Genomic DNA, 16,424 nt, shown 5'->3' with positions numbered 1-16,424 from the left:
GAGTTGACTATGATGTGACTTCCTCACTCATAGCGATGCTAAAAGTCAGTTGGAATTATGTTAGTAGTTGCTGCATTATTTGTGAAATATTGCACATAAGAAGTCAAAACATTGTTTCCTCGACGGTTTCCTTGAGGAACGATTGTATGTGATACAATCAGAATGTTTTGTCGATCCTAAGGATACTAACAAGTATGCAAGCTCCAGCGATCCTTCAATGGAATGGTGCAAGCATCTCGGAGTTGGAATATACACTTTGATGAGATGACCAAAGATTTTGGGTTTGTACAAGGTTTATGAGAAACTTGTATTTCCAAGGAAGTGAGTGGGAGCACTATAGAATTTCTGATAAGTATATGTGGTTGACATATTGTTGATCAGAAGTAATGTAGAATTTCTGTAAATCATAAAAGGTTGTTTGAAAGGAGTTTTCAAAGGAATACCTGGATTGAGCTACTTGAACATTGAGAATTAAGATCTATGGAGATAGATCGAAACACTTAATAGAAGTTTCAACAAGATGCATGCCTTGACAAGTTTTTGAAGGAGTTCTTGACTGTGTTGTAAGGTGTGAATTCGAGTAAGACTCAAAACCCGACCACGGCAGAATAAAGAGAACAAACGAAGGTCGTTTTCTATGCCTTGGCAGTAGACTCTAAAGTATGCCATGCTGAGTACCGCACGTGATGTGTGCCTTGCAGCAAGTCTGTTAAGAGGTACAGAGAGTGATCCAGGATTGAATCACTGATCAGCGGTCAAAGTTATCCTTAGTAACTAAATGTACTAAGGATTTTTTTTCTCGATTATGGAGGTGGTTAAAGAGTTCGTCGTAAAGGGTTACGTCGATGCAAGCTTTGACACTAATCCGAAACACTATGAGTAGTGAAACGGATTCGTATAGTAGAGTAGATATTTGGAGTATTTCCGAATAGCACGTAGTAGCAGCATCTATAAGATGACATAAAGATTTGTAAAAGCTCACTCGGATCTGAAAGGGTTCAGAACCTTCGACTAAAACCTCTCTCACAAGCAAGACGTGATCAAATCCCAGAACTGTAAGGGTGTTGGATTCGTTAGAATCACATAGTGATGTGGACTAGATTATTGACTCTAGTGCAAGTGGGAGACTGTTGGAAATATGCCCTAGAGGCAATAATAAATTAGTTATTATTATATTTCTTTGTTCATGATAATTTTTTATTATCCATGCTATAATTGTATTGATTGGAAACACAATACTTGTGTAGATACATAGACAAAACACTGTCCCTAGTAAGCCTCTAGTTGACTAGCTCGTTGATCAAAGATGGTCAAGGTTTCCTGACCATAGGCAAGTGTTGTTACTTGATAACGGGATCACATCATTAGGAGAATCATGTGATGGACAAGACCCAAACTATGAACGTAGCATATTGATCGTGTCGTTTTATTGCTATAGTTTTCTGCGTGTCAAGTATTTGTTCCTATGACCATGAGATCATATAACTCACTGGCACCGAAGGAATACCTTGTGTGTATCAAACGTCACAACGTAACTGGGTGACTATAAAGATGCTCTACAGGTATCTCCGAAGGTGTCCGTTGAGTTAGTATGGATAAAGACTGGGATTTGTCACTCCGTGTGACGGAGAGGTATCTCGGGGCCCACTCGGTAATACAACATCACACACAAGCCTTGCAAGCAATGTAACTTAGTGTATGTCACGAGATCTTGTATTATGGAACGAGTAAAGAGACTTGCGGGTAAATGAGATTGAAATAGGTATGCGGATACCGACGATCGAATCTCGGGCAAGTAACATACCGAAGGACAAAGAGAATGACATACGGGATTATATGAATCCTTGACATTGAGGTTCAACCGATAAGATCTTCGGAGAATATGTAGGATCCAATATGGGCATCCAGGTCCCGCTATTGGATCTTGACCGAGGAGTCTCTCGGGTCATGTCTACATACTTCTCGAACCCGCAGGGTCTGCACACTTAATGTTCGACGATGTTTTATGCGTATTTGAGTTATATGGTTGGTTACCGAATGTTGCTAGGAGTCCCAGATAAGATCACAGACGTCACGAGGGTTTCCGAAATGGTCCGGAGATGAAGATTGATATATAGGATGACCTCATTAGATTATCGGAAAGTTTTCGACATTACCAGGAATGTACCGGGAAGTGACGAATGGGTTCTGGATGTTCACCGGGGGGGGGGGGGGAGCCCACCCGGGAGAAGCCCATAGGCCTTAGGGGTGCCGCACCAGCCCTTAGTGGGCTGGTGGGACAGCCCAAGAGGCCCTATGCGCAGGAGAAGAAAAATCAAAGAGAAAAAAATGGGAAGTGGGAAAGTGGAGAAGGACTCCACCTTCCAATCCTGGTTGGACTAGGATTGGAAGGGGAGGACTTCCCCCCTTGCTTTAGCTGACCCCTTTGGGCTCTCTTGAGAATCAAGGAAGGTCCCTCCCCCTCCCTCCTATATATACTGAGGTATTAGGGCTGATTTGAGACAACTTTGCCACGGCAGCCCGACCACATACCTCCACGGTTTTTCCTGTAGATCGTATTTCTGCGGAGCTCGGGCGGAGCCCTGGTGGGATAGATCACCACCAACCTCTAGAGCGCCGTCACGCTGCCGGAGAACACAACTACCTCTCTGTCTCTCTTGCTGGATCAAGAAGGCTGAGATTATCGTCGAGCTGTACGTGTGCTGAACGCGGAGGTGCCGTCCGTTCGGCACTAGATCGGAACGGATCGTGAGATGGATCGCAAGACGGTTCATGCAACGAATCGTGAGACGGTTCATGGGACGGATCGCAGGACGTATTGTGGGACGTATCGCGGACGGTTCGTGGGACGGTTCGCGGGGCGGATCGAGGGACGTGAGGATGTTCCACTACATCAACCGTGTTTCTTAACGCTTCGTGCTGTGCGATCTACAAGGGTACGTAGATCCAAATCTCCTCTCGTAGATGGACATCACCATGATAGGTCTTCTGCACGTAGGAATTTTTTTGTTTCCCATGCGACGTTCCCCAATAGATTGCCCATACTCATGCTTAGTTGTCTTCCTTTGGAGGTGATGGTGGTGGAGTTGTTTCAACCTTTGATTCCAAGAGGGTCATCAATCTTTGATTTATACCTTGGAGATCTCTGATATGTTTCTCCAGCAAAACATCTTCACGAGTGAGATAAGTATTGCGAGCACGAGTTGTTTCACAAAACCTCAAGAGTTCAATCAAGGATGGAGACAATAGGTGGAGGTAGGGTTGGAGGAAATCCACTTCTTCAACTTCTTCCTTGTTGAGCACAGATTGCACTTCATCCCATGCCTGATTCTTCTCCTTAGTTTTGCCCTTGGTTTCTTTAGGTAGCCTTTCCTTAGCTTCCATGACCTCCATCCTTTTTAGATCAGCATGTACTTCTCCATAGACTTGAGGGAGATTGTTCTCCCCCACAGATTCCTGAGAAGACATCTTGACCTAAATCTGCGGCAGAAAACAGGCTCGAAACGAAAATAGAGGAAATCTCCGTGATACAAGGGTCAGACCTTTCGGGAGAATATATAATGATTTTTTCCAGCCAGAAAGAGTACTTCGCACGAAAACGGAGTCCGGGAGGCACACGAGGTGGCCACAAGCACCCCAGGCGCGGCCAGGGGGTGGGCCCACGCCTGGCAGGCTTGTCGCCTCCTCGCGCGCTTTCCGGACTACTTCCAATTTTTCTATTTTTTCAAATATTCCAAAACGGAGAAAATTCCTACTGGAAAAGTTTTGGAGTCTGTTTTCTTACCGAATCACATACCTCTTCGTTTTCGGAGTCTGAAACAGGCTGATAAATATCCCTTAGGTATTCTTCTGGAGTTATGGTATTGATAATATTGCTTTCAAAATTTATGGGAGTACCTGAGATATAATGCTTCATTCTCTGCCCATTTACAACTCTCGAACAATTACCTTCTGTGTTGTTGATCTTGATAGCACCTGAACGATACACTTCCTCAACAATATAGGGACCTTCCCATTTAGAGAGAAGCTTGCCTGCAAAAATTCTTAAACGAGAATTATATAGCAAGACATAATCACCTACATTGAACTCACGCTTTTGTATCCTCTTATCATGCCATCTCTTAACCTTTTCTTTGAACAACTTGACATTCTCATATGCCTGAGTTCTCCATTCATCAAGCGAGCTAATATCAAATAACCTATTCTCACCAGCAAGTTTGAAATCAAAGTTGAGCTCTTTGATTGCCCAATAAGATATATGCTCTAGCTCAAGAGTTAAATGACATGCTTTACCGTACACCATTTTGTATGGGGACATGCCCATGGGATTCTTATAGGCAGTTCTATAAGCCCACAGTGCATCATCGAGCTTCTTAGACCAATTCTTTCTAGACCTGTTGACAGTCTTTTGCAGAATTAGTTTAATCTCTCTGTTGCTTAGCTCTACTTGACCACTGGACTGAGGGTGATAGGGAGACACAATTCTATGGTTGACATCGTACTTAGCAAGCGTTTTACGGAAAGAACCATGAATGAAATGTGAACCACTCTTGGTCATTAGATATCTAGGGACTCCAAATCTAGGGAAGATAACTTCTTTAAGCATCCTAATAGATGTGTTGTGATCAGCACTACTAGTGGTGATAGCTTCTATCCACTTAGTGACGTAATCAACAGCAACTAGGATATGAGTATACCCGTTAGATTTTGGAAAAGGTCCCATATAATCAAAGCCCCGAACATCAAATGGTTCAATGACAAGTGAATAGTTCATAGGCATTTCCTGACATTTATCGATATTATCTACTCTTTGACATTCTTCACAAGACAAGACAAACTTACGGGCATTTTTAAAGAGAGTGGGCCAACATAAACCTGATTGCAATACCTTGTGTGCAGTTCTATCTCCCGCATGGTGTCCTCCGTAGGCCTCAGAGTGACACTTCTATAGGATCTGTCCCTGTTCATGTTTAGGTACACAACGTCTAATAACACCATCTACTCCTTCCTTATAAATGTGAGGATCATGCCAGAAGTAATGTCTCAAGTCAAAGAAGAATTTCTTCTTTTGTTGGTATGTGAAACTAGGTGGTATGTATTTGGCAACGATATAGTTTTCATAATCAGCATACCATGGTGCACTACGTGAGGCATTGATGACATTTAATTGCTCATCAGGAAAGCTATCATCAATAGGTTGTGGGTCATCAAGAACGTTCTCCAACCTAGAAAAGTTATCTGCTACGGGGTTATCAGCACCCTTCCTGTCGACAACGTGCAAATAAAATTCTTGTAGCAAGAGAACCCATCTGATAAGTCTAGGTTTAACGTCTTTCTTCTCCATGAGGTACTTAATAGCAGCGTGATCAGTGTGAATAGTGACTTTGGAATCAACTATGTAAGACCTGAACTTTTCACATGCAAACATGACTGCTAAAAATTCCTTCTCGGTAGTAGCGTAGTTTCTTTGGGCACTGTCTAGAGTTCTACTAGCATAGTGAATAACATTCAACTTCTTATCAACTCTTTGCCCTAGGATAGCACCAACAGTATAATCACTAGCATCACACATGATTTCAAAAGGTAAGTTCCAATCAGGTGGTTGAACAATAGGTGCAGTTATCAAAGCCCTCTTAAGTATTTCGAAGGCTTCCTCACAATCATCGTCAAAGACAAAAGGAATATACTTTTGCAAGAGATTGGTAAGAGGCCTAGAAATCTTAGAGAAGTCTTTAATGAACCTTCTATAGAAACCAGCATGAACAAGGAAACTTCTTATACCTTTGATATCTATGGGGGATGGCATTTTCTCGATTGCATCAACCTTAGCCTTATCAACTTCAATACCTGTTTCAGTAATTGTATGACCTAAGACGATGCCTTCATTAACCATAAAGTGGCACTTTTCCCAATTCAAGACAAGATTGGTGTCTTTACATCTCTGCAAGACTCGATCAAGGTTGCTGAGGCAATCATCAAAGGAAGACCCGTAAACGGAGAAGTCATCCATGAAAACCTCAACAATCTTTTCACAAAAGTCAGAGTATATAGCCATCATACATCTTTGAAAGGTGGCAGGTGCATTACATAAGCCAAAAGGCATACGTCTATAAGCAAACGTACCGAAAGGGCAAGCGAAAGTGGTTTTCTCCTGATCAGATTGTGCAACTGGTATTTGGGACAAACCAGGATAACCGTCTAGAAAGCAGAAGTGTGTGTGTTTAGACAGTCTTTCTAGCATTGGGTCGATAAAAGGCAGAAGGTAATGATCTTTCCTAGTGGCTTTATTCAATTTCCTAAAATCGATCACCATCCTATAGCCAGTAATAATCCTCTGTGGGATCAATTCATCCTTATCATTAGGGAGAACGGTAATGCTTCCCTTCTTAGGGACGCAGTGCACCGGACTCACCCAATCACTATGAGCAACAGGATAGATAATACCTGCTTCCAGGAGCTTTAGTATTTCTTTTCTTACTACTTCTTTCATCTTAGGATTTAATCTCCTTAGATGATCAACAACTAGTTTGAAATCAAGATCAATTTTAATCTTGTGCTGGCATAGATTGGGACTAATGCCCTTAAGATCATCAAGAGTATATCCAATAGCAGCACGGTGCTTCCTCAGAGTTTTTAATAACTTCTTTCCTTCATGCTGTGAGAGGCTAGCACTAATAATAACAGGATATATCTCCTTTTCATCAAGATAACCATACTTAAGAGTATCTGGCAACTGTTTAAGCTCGAACAAAGGATCACCCTTTGGTGGGGGTGGATCCCCAAGCAGTTCAACAGGCAAATTATTCTTAAGGATAGGATATTGTTCTAAGACAGCCCTATCTATCTCATCCCTTTCATCCATATGCATATCATTTTCATGGTCAAGCAAGTATTTCTCTAAGGGATCAGTAGGAGGCACGTCAATAGAAGCCAAGGAATAGTTTCATCCTTACTGGGCAACTCTTTTTCATGGGGTTGTCTACCAAACTTAGAGAAAATGAACTCATGTGACACACCTTCAAAGCCAACAGTGAGAGTTTGCTTCTCACAGTCAATATGAGCATTGACGGTATTGAGGAAGGGTCTAGCAAATATGATGGGACAAAGCTATCTTGTGTAGTAGAAAGAACGAGGAAATCAGCAGGATACTTCGTTTTACAACACAAGACTTCAACATCCCTAACAATTCCCACAGGGCAAATAGTATCTCTATTGGCAAGCTGAATAGTGACATCAATAAGTTCTATCTCAACAGGTGCAATCTCGTCTTTAATTTCATCATATAAGGATTGAGGTATTGCACTAACACTAGCACCCACGTCACATAAACCATGATAACAATGATCTCCTATCTTAACATAAACAACATGCGTGCCAACAACACGCCTATGTTTGTCTCTAGCGTGAGGTCTAGCAATTCTAGCAGCATCTTCACAGAAGTGAATATTATGTCCCTCAACATCGTCGGACAGAAGATCTTTGGTAATAGAAATGCTAGGTTCAACTCTAATTTGCTCAGGGGGTGTAGGTGTTTTAATGTAGCCTCTACGTATCACAGTTGAAGCTTTAGAATGATCCTTTATCCTAACAGGGAAAGGTGGTTTCTCAATGTAAGCACTCGGAACAACTGGATCATTATAGGCAATGACTTTCTCTTCAACTGGATTGGGTTTAACTACATTGACTTCTAAAGGAGGATGATATTTAAACCACTTCTCTTTGGGGAGATCAATATGAGCAGCAAATGATTCACACAATGAAGCTACTATCTCAGAGTCAAGTCCATATTTAGCGCTAAAATCACTAAATGTAGCGACCCGACTCAAAACGAGTCAAGCGTCTGTGTTTCTGTGCCATCCCTGGATCAGTATGCTGGCACACACAGTACATCAATGTATATATCAAAGTGCAATCACATGTAAATAGCGTAAAACTGATATATACCTTAAATATTTCAGCGGAAGCAGTCAAGGGAGTGGAGTCCAAGTAAACACCAACGGCAAGTTGAGTGTAGACCGTAACCCTGAATCGTACTCTTACTCGTCGAAGAAAAATATCTGCAACATAAGACGTTGCAGCCGTGTAGGTCAGCATATTGAATATGTCGGCAAGTCACATAAGAGAGGGGAGGAAAGTAATCATTTATACTATATGCATATATGGCAGGTGGGGCTATAAGTTTTTAGCGAAAAGCAAGTTTTTCTCCTGCAACAAGAGTGGGCTAAAAGCAAAATGTTACTACTTTGTTGGTTGTTAACGAGATGGTTCCGCCAACCAGTTCTCGTACCCGAGTTGTCAATAATTACCCTCATCAAATGTATTTAATGGTGCTGAGAAATCCAGATAACTTCAGTTCCTTTGGCTCAAGTTGTCCATGACCGTGGACACGGCTAATCGATTAGGTTTGAGTACTCTGCAGAGTTTTGCACACATTCCCCACAAGATTTGATCGCTTCCGTGTATGTCCTCGCACTTCAGGGTGTTTGAAGACCGGATGATCAAAACATGGTCTTTCAACGGGTCCCTCTGAATCCCTGTCGGTGCCCATCCATTCCTACTGTTCTTCTACATCTGCTAGCACCGCCTGTCCAGAGTCGCCGCGTTGTCCAACCAAGCCAGAGCCCATAATGACTTGTGGCTGTGTAGCGACCCGACTCAAAACGAGTCAAGCCTCTGTGTTTCTGTGCCATCCCTGGATCAGTATGCTGGCACACACAGTACATCAATGTATATATCAAAGTGCAATCACATGTAAATAGCGTAAAACTGATATATACCTTAAATATCTCAGCGGAAGCAGTCAAGGGAGTGGAGTCCCAATAAACACCAACGGCAAGTTGAGTGTAGACCGTAAGCCTGAATCGTACTCTTACTCGTCGAAGAAAAATGTCTGCAACATAAGACGTTGCAGCCGTGTAGGTCAGCATATTGAATATGCCGGCAAGTCACATAAGAGAGGGGTGAAAAGTAATCATCTATACTGTATGCATATATGGCAGGTGGGGCTATAAGTTTTTAGCGAAAAGCAAGTTTTCTCCTACATCAAGAGAGGGCTAAAAGCAAAATGTTACTACATTGTTGGTTGTTAACGAGATGGTTCCACCAACCAATTCTCGTACCCATGTTGTCAATAATACCCACACCAATATTATTATTTGTGTTGAGAATTTCAGATAACTTCAGTTCCTTTGGCTCAAGTTGTCCATGACCGTGGACACGACTAATCGATTAGGTTTGAGTACTCTACAGAGTTTTGCACACGTTCCCTACAAGATTTGATCGCCTCCGAGTATGTCCTCGCACTTTAGGGTGTTTGAAGACCGGATGATCAAAACATGGTCTTTCAACGGGTCCCTCTGAATCCCTGTCGGTGCCCATCCATTCCTACCGTTCTTCTACATCTGCTAGCACCGCCTGTCCAGAGTCGCCGCATTGTCCAACCAAGCCGGAGCCCATAATGACTTGTGGCTGTGCAGGTAAGCCTTGGGTCTTGAAAATATCCGTCCGTCTCTTTGAGCCTGGGTGAAGCTTTCCGCAGGATGTCATGGCCTCTCCAGCATCCCGGGTCATCCACTGGGTTCTCCAGGGAGCCGATCAACCGTCCTTCACCCAGAGTTGCATTGCGTCCGAGGTCTTGAAAATCTTGTCTTAACCGGTCTTGATTATTAAATTATTCTCGCATCACTCGTGGTAAACTCTCAACCAGAATCCCGTCTACTCAAGCATAGCAATATGAAATTTGTCGTCCCGGGGCCAAGTATCGGGGTTGTTGTGTGCCTACCACATGATACTACAATCTATACTAAAATTTCCAAGTACCTAAGCAGCATGCAATTGGGCATAGGATGGTAGAACTACGATGCATAAAACATAGGTGATAGTATGATCAAAATGACTTGCCTGGTATTACTTGATGAAGATAGTCGCTCTCAAAATCCTGATAATTCCACTCGCCACACTCCGAGCAATCTATCGTAAATGAATAGCATTCAATAAACATTCATGCCAAAAAGGAAGAACCAAAAGAACATAAGAACAAAACATGTCTTTGTGCAAAATAACAACGTACTAAGGTTTAATAAAAAGGTCCTAAGTGTGTTGTAAAGTGAAGGTGCGTGAATGAGATCAAAAGAGGTAATGGACGATGAACTATTGCTATATAAGCTCGACTTGCATACACTATGGGAGATGATCAAAAATATTGGGAGAACAACATGAATGTTGTTTGACAAATAGTATAAGGCATAAGAATTTATTTGTAGAAAGAATTTCTTGAAATGGAGCACTACAACGCAAGTTATAGCAAATTGAAGTATGAATTGAATTTGCATTCAAAAGGTCAAGAGAAGTTGAACTGAAGTACGATGGTTATGTAAAAAAATATATGACATGAGTGTTTAGGGGTGAAATGAATCAATTGAAAAGGTGGTACGATTTGCAAGATAAGATCAAATGAATGTTCGAATACAAATTTGAATCGCTCAGATTTGTAAGGTTCAAAGGTCAAAACTAATGATGCTACTGGATAGGAGATCAATATGAGCGTGTAGAAAAAAGAATTACTAGATTTTAACTAGCGGATCAAAAGATACAAATACGTCAATATAACATTGAATCGGCTTAAAACGATGTGAACACTTTTGGGCACTAATAGATAAATCTGATTTGATCAAAATTATAAGTTGAAAATTTAAAACTAATGATACAAACGGAAAGATTACTTTGATACGAATCCGACGCAATTGAATTCATCTAAAACGGAGCTACGGATAAAAAGATATGATCAAAAGAAGTTTGAATATGAATATGAACAAATTTCAAAATTTGAAAATTTCAAAAAGTTGATATGATAGGTTCACAGGATAGGTGGGATCAAGACGAAACTCTAGGCGTTGGTTTCATCTAATTCGGATAAACGAGTAAAAAGTTATGGCTATTTGAAAAATCAGGGCCAAGCTGTTTTACGGAAGAAAAGTGCTATGTCTAAAAGAATTCTAGTATTAATGTGTAAATACGAAGACTAATTAATATATCTAATTACTCTACCGTAACTAGTGTAGGAATACTAGTCTAGAAATAATAAACTACGGAGTATAAAAAAATACAAAGAGAAATACCTTTAGAATGCAGAGTAAGAATTAATTCCAATGAGGAGACGACTTCTAGAAATCCCGCCGAAGAGAAGGAAAAATATTTTTATTTAATAAATCTAGTTAAACCAAAAGATTGATTTAACCCGAAATAGATGATTTTTGGATGCTCCTATGGGTCTATACTTATAGGTGGAAGGGAGGTCTAATGGTCCATAGATAGATAATGTGGGACTAAACATATATGTAGTGTAGGGAAAATAGAAAAAAAAAAGGGACAAAGGTGTCTCATGGGCCAAAGGAATCGGCCGGCCACATGACTAGTACGGCCAAACGCGGCCTTTTTTTTCGAACGAACAATTTTTTTTTAAAACAAAGAAAAACGTATAAATGGAAAAGAGAGAACATTTTATATAGGCATATTATATATCAAAATTTTCAGAATAAAATTTTCTAAAACATGAACATATTTTCAAAACAAAAAAAATACTTCAAAAAATAATATTTTTTGCAATAACTTTAAAATGAAAAGGAATTTCAATTTCAAATAAATTGCAAATACTTAAAATTTGAATCAAGACATTGTCTCTGATTTTGGAGTGTCATTTTCCTCCTCTCGTTTGATTTTTTTTTAATCAAAGGGTTTTGAAAATATTCAAACTCAAAATTGAAAAGGGATTCAAAATAGAAAATTTTGGGAAAGTCATTTTATTCCCTCTCATTTTTTTGAGAAGTTTGAAATTCCACTCAAGTTTCAGTCACTCAAACAAACAAACAATCAATCTAATAATTATATTAACATTCCAAGATTTATAATTTTGGGATGTTACAGGCTGTGCAGGTAAACCTTGGGTCTTGAAAATATCCGTCCGTCCCTTTGAGCCTGGGTGAAGCTTTCCGCAGGATGTCATGGCCTCTCCAGCATCCCGGGTCATCCACTGGGTTCTCCAAGGAGACGATCAACCGTCCTTCACCCAGAGTTTCATTGCGTTCGGGGTCTTGAAAATCTTGTCTTAACCGGTCTTGATTATTTAATCAACCTTGCATCACTCGTGTTATGCACTCAACCGAAATCCCGTCTACTCAAGCATAGCAATATGAAATTTGTCGTCCCGGGGCCAAGTATCGGGGTTGTTGTGTGCCTACCACATGTTAGTACAATCTATACTAAAATTTCCAAGTACCTAAGCAGCATGCAATTGGGCATAGGATGGTAGTAGTACGATGCATAAAACATAGGTGATATTATGATCAAAGTGACTTGCCTGGTGATGTTGACGAAGAAGAATTTCTCGAGAAAATAACTTGATAGACTACTAGTCACTCTCCGATGAAATCTATATAACAAACATATCATTCACATAAGCACTCATACTAGCAATCATTCTAGCAATCAAAACAACAGAGAGAGCGAATAGGAATCCGAAGGAAACTTCAAATAAGACTAGGGAGTCTTCTACTACGTCAAACACTAAATAGTTTTTGTCTAACAGAAAATAAAACACTAAAATATAAAAATAACAGAAAACAAAAATATAAAATAACTAAGATAACAGAAGTAAAATTTACAAAACAATATTTTTTATAAGTATTTTCAAAATAGGAAATCAAACTAGCAATGCAATCAATTCGCAAGTTAGTATAGAACTAGAATTGATTCCATGCAAACAAATAAGAATAAATAAAATAAAATTTTGTTGTTGTTGAAAAGTTACTGGTAAATATCAGAAAATAAAATATAACTTGTCACAACTACAAAAAAAATTTAAGAACAATTAATACAAAAGAAATAGCAAGAAAACAAAAAAGGCTAAAACAGAATCTGTTTTGCTTAAAACCCTAAGTAAAATTATTTTAAAAAAATTGAAACTTAAACTACTGAAATATATGATCAATAGGAAACAGCAGCAAAAAGAATCAAATTAAAAGCTATTTTTAAACTCCTGGAATAGGCAAAACAAGGTTTAAACTAAATATGATCTAATTCAAATTTGAAGATTTCAAACATAGACAAATTTTATGTTTTTAAAAACTACAGAAAAATTGTGATCTACTGGAAAAATAATCAACTCCATTGGACTTATGGATAAAAAGTTATGGGCTAAATAAGATTGGCACTTTTCTGTTTTTGGAATTAAACAGAAAAAAGAAAAATCCAACTAACGGACAGGGTGTACACCTGGTGCTCTCTGATTGGCTAAGGGGGTGTTTGCTGCGAGACATATAAGAAAACGTCCGAAATCTAACTAAAAGCTCCGGCTAAAAGTTAAGTAAATAAAAAACCAGCGCGGTTTTTGTTTAAAAACCGAAAGGTTATCCTACTCTAATCTACACCGTTGACTAAGATCTAACGGATAAAAATAGGGGGGGAAGCTTACAGGGGTGGTGGTGCTCCGGCGTGGTTGCCGGCGAGGCCGAGGCAGAGCCGGCGATGGGGAGGGGCTCCGGTGGTCCTCCGGCGGTGGCGACGGGACGGGGAGGCGGCGGCGAGTTCCCTCCGGCGAGTGGTGGCGACGTCGAGGCGAGGGAGGCGCCAGGGTGAGCTGCGGGGCTCGGGGAAATCTCGGGTGGAGCTCGGCTCCAGTGAGGGTGACGGGGCGGCGCTGCGGTGGCGGGGAGCTTGGGCTGGTCGGGGAAACGGGGTGCGGCGGCGGCGGCGGAGCCTCTGGTGGCGTCGGGGGGGTTGGGGGGGCTAGGGGTGGCAGAGCAGGGTGCCGGGGTGAGCTGCGGTCGGCTCCGGCGAGGTGGTGCGGGCGGGGCGGCGGTGAGGGGTGGACCAGGGCGGTGGCGAGGAGGGGGTGCTTGGGGCGGTGCTTTATAGGGGAGAGGAGGGGCGCCGAGGGGAAGGGGAGGGAGATCCGGCGGGGATCGCGGCGTACTGGGGGGGCTCGGGCTCGAGCTCGTTCTTAGGGAAGGGGAGAGGCGACGGGAGGAAGGAGGAGACCGAGGGGAGGGGAGGTCGGGCGGTGGGGCCCAGGCGTCGGTGAGGGAGAGAGAAAGGGAAGGGGATCGGCCACTCGATCTGGAGGGGTTTCGGTCCCGGGCCTTAAGGGATTCGGCCCAGTCCCTTAAATGCCGCCCGCGGCGGTTTCCTTTTTAAAAAAAACTTTCCTATTTTAATCTTTTTCCGAAACAGAAACTAAAATAAATAAAAAGGCAACGGACAAAAATAATTAATATAGGGTATTATATACCAAAATTTTCAGAAAAATATCCTCTACTCGATTAACATTTTTCCAAGGCAAAAATAAATACTTCAGAAAAAATTATTTTCACAAAATTGCCTAAAAGATTTATTTTCTTTTGCAAATAATTTTCAAATGACCCTCTAAGTTTTAGGGTTCAAATAACTTTCAAAATGCCTGGGTGTTTGAGGGTCATGTTGCTCCTCTCTTTTCTGTTTGACAGAATGTATTTCCCAGCATTTCTTGCACGAAGAGAACAAATAGAAATGCAAGAGAATTCAAATGCAAATATCTCCGTTCAAATTCTTTATAGTTGAAGAAGTCATGTCATCTTCTCTCTTTGCTTTTAAATGATTGAATTTGAATTCACCGGAGAAGGGGAAAGTCATTTTATTCCCTCTCATTCAAAAGAAATTTGAAAAGTTTCAAATTTCACACAAGTTTCAATCACTCAAGCAAACAAACATACAACTAATAATTATTTTAACATTCCAGGATTTGTAATTTTGGGATGTTACACTAAAGGTATTTGTTTCAACAAAGGATTTAACGCAATCAAACTTGAAATTCATACGTGACTCCTTACCTTCTTCAAGCTCCCAATCTTCAGAGTTGCGTTTAATTCTCTCCAATAAATTCCATCTGAAGTCAATATCTTTCTTCATAAAAGAACCGGTACAAGAAGTGTCAAGCATGGTGCGATCATCATGAGAAAGCCGAGCATAGAAGTTCTGAATGATAATTTCTCTCGAGAGCTCATAATTGGGGAATGAATATAACATTGATTTAAGCCTCCCCAAGCTTGAGCGATGCTTTCTGTGTCACGGGGCCAAAAATTATAAATATAATTCCGATCACGATGTACTAAATGCATAGGATAAAACTTTTGATGAAATTCCAATTGCAACCGATTGTAGTTCCATGATCCAGTATCATCACATAGCCTATACCATGTCAACGCCTTATCCTTCATCCTCGGGCAATACCTTCTTCTTGACCTCATCCTCGGGCAAACCTGCAAGCTTAAATAAACCACAAACTTCATCTACATAGATTAGATGCAAGTCTAGATGTGATGTTCCATCTCCTGTAAAAGGATTAGCCAGCAGTTTCTCAAGCATACCCGAAGGAAATTCAAAGAAAATATTTTCAGTAGGTGCAGCAGGTTGAGGAGCAACTCTTTGTGCGTCCATTCAAGGTGAATATACCCCGAACAAGCCCCTAAAAGGATTAGTTTCCATAGTGACAAGTAACAATAAATTTCAGCACACTATATGAATGTTTCCTTACCAAGTTCCGCTTACCAAAGGCGCTTCACTCCCCGGCAACGGCGCCAGAAAAGAGTCTTGATCACCCACATGTATAGGGGATCTATCGTAGTCCTTTCGATAAGTAAGAGTGTCGAACGCAACGAGGAGCAGAAGGATCTGACAAGTGGTTTTCAAGAAGGTAATATCTGCAAGCACTAAAATTATTGGTAACAAGTAGTTGTGTGGTGAGATGATTCGTAGCGAGCAACAAGTAACAAAAATAGCAACGGTGCAACAAAGTGGCCCAAACCCTCTTGTAGCAAGGGACAAGCCTGGACAAAGTCTTATAGGAGAAAAAACGCTCCCGAGGACACACGGGAATTTCGGTCATGCTAGTTTTCATCATGTTCATATGATTCGCATTCGTTACTTTGATAGTTTGATATGTGGGTGGACCAGCGCTTGGGTACTGCCCTTACTTGGACAAGCATCCCACTTATGATTAACCTCTCTCGGAAGCATCTGCAACTATGAAAGAAGAATTAAGACAAAGTCTAAGCATAGCATTAAACTAGTGGATCCAAATCAGCCCCTTACGAAGCAACGCATAAACTAGGGTTTAAGCTTCTGTCACTCTAGCAACCCATCATCTACTTACTACTTCCAAGTGCCTTCCTCTAGGCCCAAATAATGGTGAAGTGTTATGTAGTTGTCGTTCACAGAACACCACTAGAGGAAAAACAACATACAACACATCAAAATATCGAACGAATACCAAATTCACATGACTACTGTTACCATGACTTATCCCATGTCCTGAGGAACAAAAGTAACTACTCACAAAGAATAATCATATTCATAACCAGAGAGGTAATGAGTAGCATCAAGGATCTGAACAT

The sequence above is a fragment of the Hordeum vulgare genome, chromosome 1H (genome assembly GCF_904849725.1).
Source record: "Hordeum vulgare subsp. vulgare chromosome 1H, MorexV3_pseudomolecules_assembly, whole genome shotgun sequence".
Lineage (NCBI taxonomy): Eukaryota > Viridiplantae > Streptophyta > Magnoliopsida > Poales > Poaceae > Hordeum > Hordeum vulgare.
Note: the sequence above shows the minus strand (reverse complement) of the source record.